The sequence below is a fragment of the Haemaphysalis longicornis genome, unplaced genomic scaffold (assembly GCF_048455015.1).
Source record: "Haemaphysalis longicornis isolate Haplotype H1 unplaced genomic scaffold, Haemaphysalis longicornis Haplotype H1 scaffold_10, whole genome shotgun sequence".
Taxonomy (NCBI): domain Eukaryota; kingdom Metazoa; phylum Arthropoda; class Arachnida; order Ixodida; family Ixodidae; genus Haemaphysalis; species Haemaphysalis longicornis.
In genome coordinates, this window is record NW_027526204.1 from 73,823,935 (window position 1) to 73,831,060 (window position 7,126).

Here is a 7,126-nt window from a genome sequence, read left to right on the forward strand (position 1 = left end):
GGGTCCCGGATGGGGTAGAGGTCCAGCCCGACGCACTTTGTGCATGAGCCGCTAGGTGGGTAGCCAAGTCCGTGGTCAAGTCCGGTAATCCCCGCACCCCGAGTGTGGTGGTTGGACGCCGGGCTGGGTTGGCCCGGCGCGCCTAACATTTGGAAACTCTTTTTCCCACCACACGGTCCGCACCCCTTTAGCCGCCGGGCTCGTAAGCCCAACGTTGCCCGTGGGACACCACACGGAGGCGGGTGCGGACAGGGGGGAGAGTACGCCAACGCCTACTCACTCCCCCGGAGCAGATGGTCGATGCTCTGGTCCCACAAGCGTTCCAGCGCCAGGCGTAAACGAGTGTCCCGATGTTTCAGTACCGTGACTGAATGAGACGATGGTTACGATGACGACGACATGAGACGCCGACAGCCCGAGCCCTAAGGGACTTCGCCCCTAGAAGACGTTTTTCTTGAAGCGCAATCATAACCCATTCCGCGTTCATTTATAAGAGGTGTTAATATTAATGTCTAAGAATGCGGTAGCATTTACGACTACTACAAAATATTTTCTTGAGTACATGCCGGCACACTGTAACCGAATATGAGCGCTTTCGGATCGCGGCTCATCGTATCTCACACAAGACTATATTCTGTCTCTTGAAAAAAATAAAATAAATAAAAGTAAACAGGGAATTTGAAACGAGATTTGTTTTTGCGCTCCTATGACGAAGTTTCCGGTGTGACGAACTTCATATGACGAATGATCTTATGTGACCAAATGGCCTATTAGAAATCCGCGAATGCCAAAACGCCACGTGACGAACGGGCCCACAGCCGCATGAAAGCATGCAGTATGTGCATGATGAATGCGTTGCCATCTTGCTGCTTCTTCATTTAACACCTTGAAACTTCAAAAAATAAGGCTAAAAAATTCGCAAGAATCCTCTGTATCCATCACTCACCAAAAAGAGAAATCGTTACAAATATCGACGACTTTTTAAGTGGTCGAAAGATTGACTTGGGACCATTTTGTCCGGGTTTCCACTTGGGACCGTATTGTCCGGGGCCATTTTGTCCTACACCCGTACCCAGGTGGCCAGAAGTAACCCTGGGGCCGTAGCTCAACCCAGGCTCGCATGCTGTCGCTTAGAACCACCGTTTCAATTTTGATGCGTGAAAATTGTTTCCGGTATAATTTTTTTTAGTATTCAGCCCGTAATGCGTGGCGACCGCTATCTGGACTCGGAATATAAGTTTTTTTTTCGCACTGCTTCTCCAGACATCGAATTCACTTCTTTTGTTTATTGAATGGTCGTGTGCACATTTTGGCGGAAGATGATCGGTCTTTGTCATCTTTATATGCTAGTACAGCTTGGTGCAGTTACAACCGAGTAAGCAATTGAGGGAGCATCGTTGACTCTGGGCTGGCTGACCCAAATCTACGATCGATGAATAGATTGTTTTCAGCGTTCTTTTTCTTTCTTCTGAATGCTGTGCAATTAGTGCAGCTCTTCATTGAACTACTTTTGTCTTCTTTCTTTCCCTTAAATCTGACTAACTAATTACGCGTACGTTAGATGCTCCAGTGCTTAGGGTTGCCACCTTTCCCCGAAGAAAAAACCGGACCTTCGGGGGAGGGGGGGCGTGGTATGTAGAAGATTGAATGGGTGTTGAAAAAAAGAGGCCACGTTTTTTTTTATAATTGAGATGTAATGCCATTTATTGGAGCATTTTCCTACAGAGAAATCAACATAACGTTTGCACTGAAGGTGATTGAGATTTTAGTTATTGCTCAGAATGTGCTGCACTTAAAAGTGACCGCACTTGCTGATCGAGCGACGGAATTCTGTGGTGTTGTTCCTCCCTTTGGTCCTCTTCCGTCGCAGGAATCGCGCCCGGCCGCGTATTTTCTCTGCTCGCGTCTTTGCACAGCTTGTCGACACATATTTGTTGTCGTAGTTGCTCTATTTACGCTTACAAAAGACCAAAAAGAATAACCGCAACACGATCGGCAAAAAACCGGCCAATGTCGGCCGGTTTTAGATACAGACCGGCAACCGGCCCGCTGTAAAAAAAAAAAAAAACTGAAACTAAAGCGTGGCAAACTGTTCGCATGGCGACGCAGTGAAACATCCCCATCGCGAGGGGCACGATCAAATGCAGAGCATTTCCGGGGGCGCACGACGTTAAGTAGTTTGCGTTACGTTAATGTTGTTGCACTTGTGGCAACTGCTGACGAGAGAGCGCTCGTCAGCAGTAAAATTGGCAGCCTCGGCGCACGTTGAGTCCGAGAGAGGGGAGAGAGTGTCCTTGAAACGTTCCTGGGCGCGCTATCGAATGTTGATCGCGCCGATAGCGAAACGTCTGAGCCGGGCATGTCGAGGCGAGCGATGCGGACAACTACGGACGCCAAAAACGGGTGACATCGTGAGTTAAAGAAATGCTCTGCATTTAAAACCGGTCGGGCCGGTCCAAAACCGGTCAGGTGGCAACCATACCAGTGCTTCAGGAGTGGATTCTAAGCCAGAACAGCATTTTCAGATTATGGGAGATCTAATGCCCAGAAGCTACACATGGGCGATGAGGCGCGCCGTAGTTGTGGGTTCCGCATTAATTTAGACCACCCGGAGATCTTTAACGGCACCGAAATCTCAAACTCACGAGCTTTTTCGCCTTTCGCCCCCATCAGAAAAGCGGCCGCCGCGGACGGGAATTGAATCCGCATCCTCGGGCTCAGCAGCACAACGCCTTAGCCACTGAGCCACCGCGGCGGGTACTGCGCGTGCCGATATCACGTTCCCTGTAATTATCAGCATTAGTTTTCGTTTGAATTTATTTTCTCCGTTACTCTGACTGGGACTCTTGTCCATTGATTGTATGGTTTAACGCGCCGACGCAACGCAGGCGGTGAGGCGCGCCGTAGTGGAGGGCTGTTCCGGATTAATTTTGACCACCTGGGGATCTTTAACGTGCGCCGAAATCTCGTACTCACGGGCGTTTTTGCTTTTCACCTCCATCAGAAAGCGGCCTCGTGCTCAGCAGCGCAATGCCTTAGCCACTGAGCCATGGCGGCGGGTCGGGACCCTTGTCCAATCGCCCTTCGTAAATCTGTTGGCTTAACGTTAGGTACAGGTAACATTTGCATGAAGCTCACTGTACGAGAGAGAGAGAGAGAGAGAGAGAGAGAGAGAGAGAGAGAGAGAGAGAGAGAGAGAGAGAGAGAGAGAGAGAGAGAGAGAGAGAGAGAGACAACTTTATTGCACGATTTACGTCCTATCGTGGAAGCATGGTTCATTGGGTGGTAATGTTGGATTCATCGGGTGATACCGGTGGATTGAAAGGACAGGAATGACGCAGCGTATAGAGTTATCCCGCTGCGCCTACTTTTCCGTTCTTACGTTATTAAAAGAAATTTGTCGGCTGATTATTGATCTGGGGTCGACGGCTTGGCGAAGGCTTTGCGGTCGTTACCGGAGCCATCGTCGCAGCCGTAGACTGACAAATTGTAAATAAACGAACATGTTATCATGTTGAAATTTAAGGTTTGACGAAAACTCGTCTGGTCGGGTGAAAGATACATAGTTGAAGAAAGTGGTTATCGCTGACCAAAGGCTTAGTTAAAAAGGCTAAAAAGACATTCGGCTTCCATACGGAAGCCTTGTTCGCTTGTTCCTTCCGTATGGAAGCCGAAACGTCTTTTTAGCCTTTTTAACTAAGTCTTTGGTCAGCGATAACCACTTTCTTGATGATAGTTGAGTTTTATTGGCGCAAGGCCGACTATGGGCACAGAGCGCCAAAGAAGAAGTTAACTGAATTGTGATGAGACCGTAAATACTAAAACATGTGACTAAAAGTAAAAGTGACGCAAAACAAAAGACAATGGAGATGGCTGGTATATAGGGCCAGGATAATTACACGTGATATGACAAGAGCTGCAGAAAGTTCACCTCAGCTAAAAACTTAAAAACACGCTGACTAGAAAACATTGGTTCGTCGGCTAAAAAATGTGATGGGTGCAAAGGAATGTGTCGTCTGTATAATTCAGGGAAATGTTTGTGTCGTGTTGTGTCAAGTGCTCTGCATGTGATTAGTACGTGGACTACGGATAGGCCCTTTCCACACCTGCTACACGTGGGTCCCGAAGTTCCAGTGAGCAGGTGGGAGTGCGTCGCATGTGTGTGGCCTATCCGCAGGCTATCCAGGGCGACTTCAGTGTATCTGTTGTGTGAGTCAGTTATGTAGCGTCCCAGTTGTGGTTTTATTACGTGTAGTTTGTTGTCTGTTTGTTGACTCCAATGTAGTTGCCATGTGTTACGAAGCATGTATGTAATCATGTTGAAATCACGCAAGTCCCAATAAAAACATACCATTGGCTTTGGCGACTATTGAAGGCCCGGTGTATTCCCCAGGGCTCCCTATGCTGCGGTTGTCTACAAGCGCGACTGAGCATTGAGTGAGGCAAAAAATGACGCGCCGTGAATGAGTTGGAATTGGTTATAATTTAAACCTTTTTTTTTTTTTCAGTTCCTGATCAGCTGGCACTCGGAAGCGCCGACGAAGCCGCTGGCCCCTCTTTTGCTCTTTTGGGAAGTGTCTTCTGCGGAACGGCCGTCCGACTCGCTTCGGCCAGACGAGACACCACCTGTCGAAGAGAACAAAACATGGCTGAAACTTCCAATTGCAAAGTGCCAAATAAATGCTGAGGCCTCCCTCCAACGCGCTGAGCCCCTTCAAAGTCGGCTTTGCTACTATAGAGATTGCGTTTCTGCGAAGAAATTTTTTTCAGGTGCTGTATTGTTTGTATTCACTGGCGAGTCGCGCATGCAGGCGACCGTGGGAGTGCGCCCGTGGCCTCCGCGATCGGCTACCGGCGGCGCGCCGTTCCGGCAGCAAATCGCGGAGGCCACGGTGCGCCGTCACTCGTTACGTCGGGTTCCGCGGGATGGCGGTACTTGTTCGTGCCAAGTAAGGTCCCTAAACAGAAAGTATTGCCTCGAGTCCCATGTGAGTGCGATTAATAATATATATGTAGACACCACCGTTAAGAATCGGGTTGAAACGGAGCAGACAACGCACGCCGGTGTTGCTTTTTCTTGGGCGTGCGGGCTCAGTGGCCCAAGCGGCGCCTTGTCCGTTGTGCATCGGCCATGTCTGTGGCCGTTTCCAGTGTTGCCAAGAGAAGAAATTGACAGCTAAACTTTTCAACAAATACCACCCATAAGCTTTGTATGAAGGCCACAGGGCCTTTTATCAGATACAGGCGACTCTCAATAAATTGAAATCGCTGAACTGGAATTTACCCGTAAGCTCCCGGAAAATTTACACACCATTCAATGTAAGACATCGCTAGATCATTCGAAGCTAAAACCCATTATATGGGTAATTGGAAGTTATTTCGAATAAAAGTAATCGAGGTGACCGTCATGACCGTCAAAATTGGTGCCGTGTTATGCGCTGATGTCAACGCACTCGCGACTGAAAAGCGCCGTGTGAGCGATTTGCGTGGTGCACGTTTCAGTCTATACACTTCAGCGAAGTCTTGGCTATCATGGCAATTCGTGCCATCCACTCGACGTGTGACGAAAGTGGAGATTCTGAACGAAATCAACAAGGGAGACGCATGCGTACAATAACAATGTAACAATGCTGTTCTTGTGCTTATTATTTACTTTTAAGTTAGGTTAATTTGAAGTCTTTTTTTTGCGGTCCCCGTGGTCTTCGCATTACTGGTAGTCGGTACACTAGAACCCATGAATGCAACCGTTTATAATTGTTTCACCACCGTAATAATGTTTTGATGACAACGCGATTCTCCAGCTGCAATTTAAGAGTCCTGTATAAAAAAAAAATTGGGCGCGTATCTGCTCCTTTCGTTGCAAATGTCGACAAAAGTCTGTGTCGACATTTGCCAAGTAAATGCCTCCCTTCGCTTTCCCACTCTTCTGTCGCGCTCCTCCTATGGTAAACATGTGCACGCTAAACGTTTGCTCAAGCCAGTTTAAATTTACCGCATTCCCCTGCTCCAGGCCGGGTGCCTCGATGCCAGCGCTGCCATACGACGGAGACGCGCCTGAATCGAGGCGCCCTACTGAATCGTTTATAGAACCACCTTGCCCCACTCCACGTGCGTTCCAAGCAGACCATGGAACCCATCTATTGGAACCTTTCGTAACTGTTGCCGCTTGATTTCTTAAAATGCCGCGAGAAGCTATAGTGGCGCGGGCGACAGCAGGGACGGCATGATTTTTTTTCTGCAGTGGATGTAGTATTTCATTTCGCAAAAATCAAGCATCTATGAATTTTTTTCTAAAGAAACACTGTAAATATTACTTATGCATTGATTTTTTGCTTTATATTTGCATAATGTCTTGTTCTTGTACAACAATGTTGACAAGTATGAACATATCAACCGGAGTTAGACGTTTATATTTGGCTGTGGGTACATAAGACTATTGCGCAGATTTTGTTTCACTTTGGCCGGGTGGCTGAATCCTGTCACAGACAGGCAGACAGACAGACAGACATACAGACAAACCAACATTTCTGAGTTTAAGTAGCACAAGAAGGACTATCGTCTTAAGGCCTCGCACTACATTCCCTATTAAACCCTATGCCTACTCTACGAATCGCTATACAGGAAGCCCCCCGAAGACGGCTTTGCCGCTGAACACAAGGGTGTTGCTCGAACTTCAGGAACAATATAATGAGCTTGATACCAATGTACGAAGCCGCAGCGTAGAGAGTTTTAGCACTCAGTCTGTTCCTTGGTTACGTTGGTTACCGTGTTGACCGGGACCCGACTGCGCCTGCGCGCACATGTCACGGCGAGGAGGGTGCACCCCACCGTAATTAATACGTGAGCACGGCGAGAGCAGGTCGGGGATCTAATCGCCATACCGAAACGAATGCGCAAGTGCCCAGACGGTTCCCGGTCAACACGGTAACCACGTACAACACGCAGCATACGGAGTGCTAAAACTCTATTAGCAGCATTTTCTGCTGCAAAAGCGTGACACACGAAGCGTTACGTACGGGGAGGCAGGTTTTGCAGATTTACTCTTTGAGTCCACATAGAATTACTCAAGCATATAAAATTAAAAGGCATGCCAAGTCGTCATTTAGTTATAAAAGTTTTCTAAGTT